We start from the raw sequence: 12,437 nt of genomic DNA on the forward strand, positions 1-12,437 counted from the left end.
TCTCTCTCTCTCTCTGTCTCTCATGAATAAATAAATAAAATCTTAAAAAAAAAAACAGTACCTCACAAAAATGGGTCAACAGGAAAGTAGAGAATCATTGGGGCTTCTTTATATTTGTTTATCCACTGGTGATGAGGATCAGCATCTTTTTCTCAGAGTTGAACTGATAGACATCCACTCAAAAGTTAGCACTTCTCACCCTGATTGACACATTTGGAAAACTGAAATATCATTTGAAAATGCTAATGAAGATTAGGAGGAAAAGAGGTGGAAAAAATATTCACTGAGTTCCTTCCACATATGAGTAGTCTCGGTGCTTCAGGAAAGTCAGGAAGAGGAAGGGAAGGGAAGTATGTTATACTTTATCAAGATAGCTAAAAATTACTTTTAGCTTTTACCAGGAAATGTAGGGTTACATTATTATTATTATTATTATTATTATTAATTGTAGTAGTAGTAATTGTGATAATTACCATCACTACCACCACCACCAATATTTATTAAGAGAAAAATATGTGGCAAATAGTGGGAGGATCCGTGACATACAGAGGAAATTAAAACTTTTACTAGGTGGGATAGACTATCTTTAGTAGACATTACAAGCATATTTCACAAATTAATTGTAGAGTTTATACAGATCTGGCAATAGAGGCTTGAGGATCCAATTTTATATTGATGCTTTCACTGAATGTTATGGAATTCTAGGATTAGAAAGGACCTTATAATAGCATCTCATCCATTCCCCTGTTTCATCTAAACTCAGGATGGCAAATATATTTTAATATCACATGCCACTCTGATTGATTGATAATGGCTGTCTAGAGTGCTGCATTGAGAAGCATTTTGAGGCTGCTTATGAGCTCAGAGAAAAAGAGGGTTGTGATCAATTAGGTGTGTCTACCATAGGCACCCATGGGAAGATTAAACATGCATGCCATATAGTTACCATTCCCTAACATCACTATCTTGAAAAACAAGATTTTTTTTTCTCACTTTAAGCTTAGCTTTGAAAAAACTTACCTGTTTCTCTCAAGAATTCCCATTTTACATGTTTCATTTGAAGAAGGTGCTTCTTTGTAAAGAACTTTGGACAATTAAAATACAATTTAATCTGATTTTCTCTTGCTTAATTCTCAATGAGGGTAGAGCACCCCTAGACAACATACACCTCCTGATCTCAGAGATTCTTTTACTGATTTATGGGCTTGGAGTCCCAGAGCTAGTGTCAGGTTCTTCAAGTATATTCCATGAACTGTGTGGATCTTGACAGAGTAGTTTCATCATCTATTTTCTTGAAGGACTGGAGAAGATTTAGGGAAGGAACTTATCATAAGAGAATATAGAACAGATACGTCTAGTCTAAGTAAGAAAACCTTAGAGGTCGGAGAGAAGGGGTGATTCTGAAAGCAACATGATCTCTCCTTAGGGTTACTTCCTAATCTAGCTCACCAGAGATTGTGGTCTGAATCCTGGTAACTAAAGAAGGGAGAAATACTGAATACTGAATCAAGGTCTCCGTGAAAACTCTTTAGAGGTATTGACACACAAGAGTTATGCATTGATTCCCCCCTTTACTATACTAAAATGTAGGACAGACAAGTCTATTCAGAGAAAAAAAAATGCAAAAGAAACATATTTTCTCTCATTCATCCAGGTCCCACCCAGAGCAGCTTTTATAAAGTTCCTTCTCAATAATACTGATAATAATAGAACAATAGTAGCACACTCATTAAGGGATTACTATGTGCCAAGTTATAGGTGAAGTCTTTTTGTGTACTACCTCCTCTGATCCTGACAGTATCCTCATTAAATATGAAGCATTATTACATGGGGTCCAGGGAGGTTTAGCAGAAGAAGATAATGCCTGGCATTTAGCAGAAGGCAACAGAGAAGTGGCTGAACATGCTTTACACCAAGAATACTGCAATCAGAGTGCTGCAGAGCTAAAAAGAAATTCAGAAATGACCTAAATAAACACCTCATGATTTAGATGACAGACAGGTCCAGAGAGAGGAACTGACTTGTCCAGTTGACTTATGTGATAGAGCTTGACTTGAAGACATGATTATGTTACTTCCCAACATTTAATTTCCCTTTATACTAAGCATTCTCCATTTTTAAATCTCTTCATATTTTCTATATATATTTTTTAACATTTTATTTATTTATTCATGACAGACACAGATAGAGATGCAGAGACATAGGCAGAGGGAGAAGCAGGCCCCCTGCAGAGACTTGATCCCAGAACTCTGGGATCATGCCCTGAGCAGAAAGCAGACGCTCAACCACTGAGCCGCTTAGGGGTCCCTATTTTCTAGATATTTTGGAAACTCCTTTATCTCTCATATATTTACCATTCTTAGATCCCTATGTTGCATTGCTCTGAAATGGGCTCTAAGAAGAATCTTACTAAGCAAAGGATGATGGGAAAAAACAAATCCCTGCCAGTTTTTGGCTAGAGGCTATTGATTCTGCCCATTGATCTAGGCTCCGATACATGGCTTGCCGGCTCCAATATTACATCTATATAAAATAGTTTGAATTTCTTGACTGTCCTCTTAATTCACGTTGTCAGGGCTTCCTACATCCATAGTAAGACTGCATGCCTTGGTGCACCCAGCTACGATAGCCCAGGCTTCCAATATCCTGCTCAATGAAATGAGTTAGAGACTGATTCAGCCTGACTTCACTCAGAGGCTGGTGATTTCTGAAACGGAGTCAAGCCCTTAATGTATCCCGCTTCTGCTTTCCCAGTCTATTAATTCCTCTTTCCTCGCACCACACCCTTGAAGTAGATGGTTGCAAAACAACTGGAGTGGAGGAGAGGGGACAGGGAACAGTTAACATAAATGAGCTGAGAAAATGAGTCCCCACCGGGGTGTAGTAAGCACAATAATACTCCTCCCAAATGCCCGTGTCTCAGTCCCAGAACCTGTGAATATGTTAGCTTACATGACAGAAGGGACTTTGCAGATGTGATTAAGGATCTTGAGATGGGAAGATTATTCGAAATTATGAGTGGACCCCATATGGGGTAGGGGCATCCCAAAAATAGAAGCAACTAGGCAGAAGAAAGGATTTAAGTGCTGGGATATGAGAAGGACTCCAGCTGCCATGCTGGTTTTGAAGATAGAGGAAGCAGCTATGAGCCAAAAAATGGGCAGCTTCCAGAAACTGGAATAGGCAAAGAGGATTCTAGAGCCTCCAGAAAAGAATGCAACCGTGCTGGAAAGTAGATTTCAGCCCAGTGAGACCCTTTTCAGAAGACTTATGACCTACCAAACTGTGTGATGAACCTGTGTTGTTTTAAGCTACTAAATTTGTGGTAATTTGTGCAGCAGTAAGAGGAAACTAATTTAAGAGATAATGACTTTGACCTTTGCTCAGGGTTGAAAGTAGCCTTGTGCTACGCCTTTGTTCTTTTATCAGCGTGAGAGTGGAAAGGAAGATGCCTAAGGCCCAGCCAGCTCTTGTTTTCTTGGAGAAGTTTTAAGACTCATACTCCAATCGGGAGAGATTTTTCCCCCTAGTGGACCTCAGGGACATAGCATTGGATTAATCAGTCTAGTTCAAGGCAGTCTTATTTTTGGCCCATTCATGGCTTCTCTTTTTTTGTTTTTATTTTTGAATGCGTGTGTGTGTTTTGCTTTGTTTAGCTATATGTAATTGCTTGGCATGTATTTTTTTCTGTTAATATTAAGTTACTGAGATATATTTATATTGTTATGTGTCACTGCTATAGAATATTCCATAGAATGGATACCACATGTCCTTTTTTTAATTAAAGATTTATTTATTTATTCATGAGAGACACAGAGAAAGAGAGGAAGAGACAAGCAGAGGGAAAAGCAAGATCCTCGTAGGGAGCCCAATGTGGGACTTGATCCCAGATTCTGGGATCACGCCCTGAGCTGAATGAAGGCAGACGCTCAACCGCTGAGCCTACCCAGCCATCCCCCACATGCCTTTTTTATCCACTCTCCCACAGATGAACATTCGAGTTGTCTCCAGGTTTTTGCTTTTGTGAATAGTCTGCTCTGAGTATTCTTGTCCATGTCTCTGTGGTACATGTGTATGAGTTCCTTTAAGCAATAGACCTAGAAGGGCAATTTCCTAAAAATTATTTTGTTAGGATTTTGATTGCTCTGGGCCAAAGCTAATATGGGGGCCAGTGGATGCTATTGCTGAAGGAGCTTGTTTAAATCAGGTGGGAGTGGCTGAGGCTAGGTGGTAAGACAATCAGGGAGACAGGTATAGATAACCAGTGAGTCATGCCCTCATTATAAAGGTTCAATCATTGTGAAAGAGCTCATTCCAAGACAAAAAAGAGGTGAAAATTTCATTCTAGAGCATTCAGAATGAAAAAAAAAAAAAGGACACTCATTAAAAAAAAAAAAAAAAAAAAAAAAAGTCAAATTCTAACAACTGGGATGCCAAGGAGGAGGAAAGCTGCCAGTACTTCGAAGGCAAACCCCAGTGGACTTTCCCTTGGTTACATTCCCACTCATCCCTCTCATTTCTCTAGGATTATTTTTAAAGGTTTTATTTATTTATTCATGAGAAACACAGAGAAAAAGAGAGAGAGAGAGAGAGGCAGAGACAAAGGCAGAGGGAGAAGCAGGCTCCATGCAAGGAGCCTGACATGGGAGTTGATCCCTGGTCTCCAGGATTATACCCCAGGCTGAAGGCAGCACTACACCACTAAGCCACCAGGGCTGCCCTCTCTAGGATTTTATCAGGGTTCTCTCTTGAACCTGACTCAAAATTAAACACAGGGGCCTAAAAGAAATATGGAGCTCATTCACCATGCAGAGCACTTTCATTATAGTTTCCATCTGTAGTTTCCCTGGCAAACTCCAATCCTGACTAGGAAAGCCATCAGGAAATCCCATATCAACCTTCTCATCCTCAGGGCTGTTATGGGCATTTTTCTTTGCAAGGTTTCAATCTCTCCATCCATCTCCCATTAGAAGCAGCATCTATAGCCATTAAGGGTATGATATTCGGGAACATTGACAGTAGGTGCCGCTCTGCTCCTCAAAGCTGGGGAAACATATCTGGACCTGAGCACAACGGAGGAGGGCTGCAGTAGCCATGGCTGCCCAGACTCTGCCATAGCCCGACTCCACACCCTCTACTCAGAATAATAGTCCTTCAAGCTGATAGTTTGCTTTCATTCCATTGAGAAGGGAGCTGTGAATCTGGAAACTATAATTCCCTGGAATAACAATGAAAGAAAATGTGGTCACTGCTCCAAGAAAAGACAATGCTTTCTAGCACTTGCATCTCCACCCTCCTTGTTCTCCAATCCATTAGACTCTCAGCTGTACTTCCCACACCCACCTCCCATTCCTCTCTCAATCCCATTATTCTAATGCCCACCTCCCCACCTGAGGAACTAGAAGTGGCAAGAAGCCCTGAATTATAATTCCCAGGAGATTCCAATGGTGCAGTGACAACCTCCACTGTCAACACACTCTCAGAAAGGCAGCATCTACTGTGACAGCTCTGGGAAATTGGAACCAAACTAGAAACAGCACTGTCAGACTCATGGATACTTTTCCAACAGGGGAAAGGGTCTCAGAGGCCTTTGACTGTTTGACCAGGTAGGAAAGAGGAGGGTTTGGGTACGGCCCCGTGCTGGAAGCTGGGCAGCTGGGGCTAGCAGGACAGAAGGTCAGAGCTGCCAAGAGGAGGTTGAACTCAATTGTCTAGAGAAACCTTCATGGCTTCTAGGCAGTAGCCTGTGATGGCAGTTGCTCTGGGATGACCACTGTAATTCTGTTCTCATTGCCTCCACTCACACTCTTTGAAGACAAGGTTGCATAGTTTTTTTGTGGATTCAAGGAATACTAAATCCGAAAAGAACTTTAGAGGTATGTTTTCTGAACATACAGGTGAAAAATCTAAGCAACAGAGTAAGGTGATTTACCCAAAGTTGTGTGGTTGTTTAGGAAGACATTGAGGAATAGGGCCGGGCTATTCAGCCCGTGTACTCTTTCATATAAAACTGGAACGCTCACAGCCAGTTTTGTTGTGGAACAAACTTACAATAGGAAGGAAACAGTTAGACATAACACGTGTGTCTTGGGTATAAGAGACCCACAGGAGAGAAGTAGATTAAGTAGGCAGGTGTGAGAAAGAGCTCACTACAGGAGACCAGAGTTATATGCTTTCTGCAAATATTTATTGGGTGCCAACATTATACCAGCACTGGCTAGATGCAGTATTGAACAAAGGATTATGGTTTGCCACCAAATGTCCTTTAGTAGGTCATTTCCCCACTCTGGCATGTTGGAGGTCTCTCCCTACATCCTCATGGCTACATTCCTCTGAAGATCAAAACCCTCAGGAAGCTTATAGGTTGTCAAAGAATCAGGATTCATTGAACCCCCACTATGGGATAGCCATTGCTAGAGTACCTGACATGGCTTGGGTAACTCCATGAGGCAGAATTTGTTTGCCACAAGAAGGGGAAACTGATGCTCAGAGAAGGTAAATACAAAGACACTTGGCTAATAAATGGTGAGCTAGCATGCGAACGAAGGTCTGTCTGACTCCAAAATCATGACACTATTTTTGTCAATCCTGAGCAGCACTTATGAAGTGCTATGTAATTTGTGAGTATTGGGAAGTTAATGGGAAAGAAGTATATAGCTGGGTAGGCCAAAGATACTATAAGCAAATCATGAGTTTGATTCTTAATCATTCTTGCTTTGGCTTCCTCACTAGGCCACTAGGCCTCATCCTCTTCTTCTTTCTCAGCACCCTACAATCCATGGATCTTTTTTTTTTTAAGATTTTATTTATTTATTCATGAGAGAGAGAGAGAGAGAGAGGCAGAGACACAGGCAGAGGGAGAAGCAGGCTCCATGTAGAGAGCCCGATGTGGGACTTGATCCCGGGACTCCAGGATCACGCCCTGGGCCAAAGGCAGGCACTAAACTGCTGAGCCACCCAGGGATCCCAACCCAAGGATCTTTTGAAAGAACTTTATTCCCTCTATGGATTGCTTATCTATTTCACTTGATCATAGCAACTGTCCTCAGAGAAGACTGCGGGGGTGGGGGGGGGGTTGCCTCAAACTCTCATCACAGAAGACTAGGCTAAGACCGAGAAGGCTAAGGCACCTGCCAGGCTCATTCAGCTGGTTTACAATAGACACGGAACAAGAGCCCTGGTTGCTCATATTTTAATCCAGAGCTCTTTCTAATGACCTGGAATATTTCAATAGCCTTGTCTTGTGTTTTAGAACACACCCAGAGAATTTGTTCCTATCCTATCCAGACTCATCTGCCTACTCAAAAGACACAGGTCTATGTAGGTCCAGCATGTGTATGTATAAATGTGTCTAAATTCTACCTCCTGGTGACAGTTAGTAGTAGTTTGAAAACCATTACCACAGTACTTTGCAGCTTCTACCATCAAAAAGTAAGAGTTTATTTCTCCATTTCTTGAATCTAGGTTGGCCTTATGACTTGCTTGACTCATCGAATATGGAGGAGGTGATGTTATATAAGCTCCAGAGCCAAGATCATGGGGCCTTGTAGCTTCTACCTTTATACTCCTGGAATCTGAGACCACCATGCTCTGAAGAAGTCTAGGCTAGCCCCCCTGCAGGATAAGAGACCTATGGAGAGAGACAGACCATAAAGAGTTGGGGGTCAGGCTGATACCTCAGATATGTGAATGAAACCATCAAGGACTAACCCAGCCCCCAGGTGACCTGCGTCCTTTTTGTTGTTGTACTTTTGTTATCTTAAGCTCTCTGCCAACATGCACAGAGTCCTCAGTTTGCCTCTGCCATTCTCTGAGTCCTCATTCTGTCACTACCATTTTTTTTTTTTTAGCAGAGTGACTTTCATCTCATTGAGCCTTTATTACCTATACCTATGTGTTGGCTATAGGCAGAGTATCTACCACATGAGGATAGTTAAGAACATTTAATGAGATAATGTATGTGAAACTGATTTATAAACTAGTAAACACTATAGAAAAAAATAAAGTCTGTCACTACCAAAGTACTTGGAATCTCCACTAAGACCACATGATCAGAACTTGTAAGATTTTGTCATTAATCTAACACACTGCTGGAAGGACGAGAGAGTTCATAGAAACTATTATGCCTAGATTCTCAAAATACCAAAATTACAGGTATTTAGGCATGCATGAGTACAACCCAAGACCCTTTCAGGAACAGCTTTTAGTCATCAGGGTGGATGGAGCTTTGTTTTGCTTTGTTTTTGTTTTTGTTTTTGGATGAAGCTTTGTGACACTCGGGTGGGTGGGGTAGAGAGGAACTCAGGATACTCAGCAAAAGAGGGATGACAGGAACACTGGTGTTTATAAACTAGTGAATATCACAACTGCTGTTTGAAAGGGAAAGAGGTGCTCATAGCATGCATTTGAAATGATTCAGTGTTTATTCAGTAAAAGAAAATTAGAGATCTCTCACTTTTTGAGACTCCCACCCCCAACCAACTACTAACACATAGCATATTACTAACACACACATACTATGGAGGAGCTGATTTCAATATTGTCTCTGTACTTTCTGCTATTCCATTCTTTATCTTTGACCCAAGAAAGTCACCTCATCCAACTGCTTCTATAGAGTAGACCCTTCCACGTAGCGGCATTAGAAACTGATTCCACCAAATAACAGAGCTTGAGGCCAAGAAGAGACTAAGTCTAATTCCTGATTTTTCCACAGAGACAGCATGCCCTTACCCATGGTCACACTGCTAGTTAAGAGGAAAAGGGTTCAAAAACAAGGTTTTTTCCCTGGCACTGCCACTATATGGCACCATCTTAGGATAGGGAGAAAATACCCACACCAGGAAGCACATAACTCTAAGATTTCTGGTTTGGTGGTAAAGAAAGAGCAGGAATACAATCCAGGCAGAATTAGGACCTGTCGTTTCCTAACCAATTACTACCTTGATTCTGTTAGCTTTTGTCTGTGAAGGCAGCAGAACACTGTTTATGGTGAGAATGACTAATTTCATACACAGTTTAACTAGGTGGTTCAATCAAACTGCTCTTTCCTATGAAATTTGATGGTGGGAAATGATTACCATATAAAAAAGGTTTCACTCTGTTTGATTGAGTGATTTCTATAAAGCGTCTATAGCATAATTTCATGGCTGTGAACGTTAATTTCGCAACAGCCAACTGTAATTGGGTTCCAAGGCAGGAAAACCAAGCCCCCTCTCCAACAGATTTTGCCTCTCTGGTGTGGGGGAGGGTGAAAGAGAGGAGGGAAGGAGAGGGAAAGGGAGGGAGAAGAAGAAGGTGGGAAAGAAGAGTGAATTGAATCTCACTAGAATGTGAATGTGCAGATAAAGGCTCAACTTTCTGCTCTGAAAACTCCTGCAATAAGAAACAATAAATTGCAGTGCTGATTCGCTTCAAGTAAGGAGGAGTCGTGAACATAGGCTCAGCTGGGTTCCTTGAGTTTATTTATAAGGGAAAAATGTTCTTTGGATCACTCAGGAAATCCAACTGCATTTAAGATGACATTTGCTGCAAGTTCTTTCCTGGCTATCGACTTCTTGGAGTCTCTGGGCCTGTGTGAGAGATACCCCTAAACCAGACAGTCAAGGAGGGCTCCTGCCATTTGGTGGTTCACAACACTGAACAGTGATTCTGACTAGATAATTGCCCTAAAGAGCTAGCTTCCCCACATGCCTCCCCATTTCTCTCCTGTCCTTCAAGTTTTAGGGTAACTCATCAATACAGATTTTGGGGGGAATCTGATTTATTAGTTAATTTTGCCCCAAAAGAATAGACTAGTATATAAAAGCAGGTTTTCCTGGATGTTCAGTTGCAGAGGCTGAGTTGAGATTCAAATCCTTGTCCTTCTAGCCCTGAAACTCTAATGCTGCTACAGTGGTGACTTGGGACCTGAAGGTTCTGGGGAAGTTTAGGACATAGTCTCCATGTCTGATGAGTGAGTCTCTGTCACTTACTGAGAGCCCCTTAACTGTATGTCAGGCATTGCACTGGGCCCGACACATAGTCAACACACTAGCTCTCCCTGAATGTCTGCCATAATTGCCTTCATTTTATAGAAGTGGGAAGAGAGCCACGGAGAGGTTGCTTGCTGTGCCCCAGGTCACACAGCCAGTGATAGCAGAGCCAAAGTCTGGTTTCATGTTTGTCCCCTCATAGTTCAGTGTCTTTTCTGCTACACCAGGAAGGAGTCTCAGGCTCAGAGATGTCATACAGACTCAAACATTTGTCTTTGCAGTGAGTTCTACAGTTCTCTTTTCTCTTCCAGCCTGATTCACTGCTTTTCTTTAGTGGGGCAGAGAAGCTAGACCCAGGATGCAGCTTTAAGGGGAATTTTACCAGGACATTTGTACTAAATCATCTTTATACAACTATTAGTAATCACATCATAACAGGCTCATTGTTTTCACTTCAATATATTTGGGTTTTAAGAACTGTATTTCAAATTGCAAACATCTTTAGAAAAAGCAAAAATTGTAAATCTTTCCCAATTAAGTCTAAGGCCTTGAAAATGAAACATAAGACCAAAATTTGGGACTGGGAGCAGGGAATTTGAATCTGGAAAAAATGCAGGAATAAGAAAGATGGGGCAAATATTGAGAATGGCTTCTGTTGGTGACCTAGCACCAGTGGACACTTCCTAGTAGCTCTGAGCCATCCATTCAAAGCAATTTAGGTAGAGGTAGCATGACATGGAGGTCAGGAGACTGCTTTCATGGGTTTCCAATTGACCTGAACATACTCTCATCAAGTAGTCTGATGAGAAGTTATCCTCTTCTGATTGACTTACTCCACTCAGCATAATACACTCCAGTACTATCCAGTGAAAGGGATTATAGGGGAAAGGAGAGAAAATGAGTGGGAAAACTCAGAGAGGGTGACAAAACATGAGAGACTCCTAACTCTGGGAAACAAACAAGGGGTAGTGGAAGGGGAGGTGGCAGGGGAATGGGGTGAGTGGGTGATGGGCACTGAGGGGCGGCACTTGACAGGATGAGCCCTGGGTGTTATGCTATATGTTGGCAAATCAAACCCCAATAAAAATATTCATAAAAAATAATAAATAAATAAATAAATAAATAAATAAATAAATAAATAAAATAAAGTTATCCTCCTGGCTCTGGTCTTCTCTGCCTCTTCCCCCTGCACAGCCTGAATGGAGAGACCTAGCCAAAAGCTCAGCTTTGCCTTTCTCTGCTGCCTCAACAGATATCTCCCAGCAGGAAGGGTATTAAACCCTTCCCACTCCTCCTTTCCCCAATCCTCCTATCTCTCCCATCTATTGTCATTGTTGAAAATGAATCATGTAAACAAACATTTTTTTTAATCTACAGTAGCCCTAATTGAATCGTCTTGCTGCATTGTTATAGAGAAACAAGGGTAATTTCCTGTCAGTTATTGAGCTATTTAGCAATTATTTCTTATCATTAGTTTGCAAATTCAAACAGCATCAAATTCTGTTTGCCAAGTTACAAAGCCATGTCATCATAGAGCCCTCTTTGCACAAGCCAGGCCTTTTCTTAGTTTTCTCATCCTCCTCCTCCCAGGCCTGCCAGCCTGAAACAGCTTCTGCAGGAAAGGTCAGTGCCCCAGAGAGCCTGCCTAATGGGTGTTTATCTCTCTTTGGCACTTCATTAGCTAATGGAGCGAGCTGTTTCCCATGGGAGTGACAGCCCCACCAGGGAGCTTGGAGTTGGCATGTACATCTGCCACCCTTGGGAATGGGTCACCTGGAGGGCCAGCCTCTGCTAAATAGCTAGGACAGATGAAGACGTGAACATTGTACATTACCAACGAGCACAGCCAGCTTTCTTGGCCTACTCTGAGCTCTGTCTCCTTATATCAAAATGCAATTCTCAGGCATTCAATTCAGGGAAACCATCCATACCTTGTCTGAGAATGCTACAGACATGACATCTGTCACTAGTGACACAAACATATAGGTTAAAGAAGAACATCAGTGCAAGGAAAGAACAGCCAATAGGCTATCCTTCAGGGTGAGGGTGGCATTAAGCTACTCTCACCAAACTTTCCACTGACAATGTTTATTTCCAAGTAAAATTAGGCCAGATGTTCCTTGAGGACAGCCTTAGAGAGGACCAGAGTCACAAAAGACACAGCTTCTATTATATCTACAAACTTCCCAGCTATCAGCTATCCTTGGTGATTGGGGCTATGGGGAGTTTGTGGTCTGGGCCACTGTTACTTTTTGCAACCAGCTGTTAAAGCTAACTCTTTTTCTGCACTTACTGACTCATTGGGCCACTGGGAAGCTGTCTGGGTTCATCATGAAGTCCTCTTCCCCCTCTACCTACTCACAACTCTCATCCCCAAAGGCCTAGTAATATACTTGGAGCACGTACAGGTTGAAGGTAAGAGAATTCTCAATGGAAACAAGGATAAGCGGTAGTTAAGGTAGGTAA

The sequence above is a fragment of the Canis aureus genome, chromosome 24 (assembly GCF_053574225.1).
Source record: "Canis aureus isolate CA01 chromosome 24, VMU_Caureus_v.1.0, whole genome shotgun sequence".
Lineage (NCBI taxonomy): Eukaryota > Metazoa > Chordata > Mammalia > Carnivora > Canidae > Canis > Canis aureus.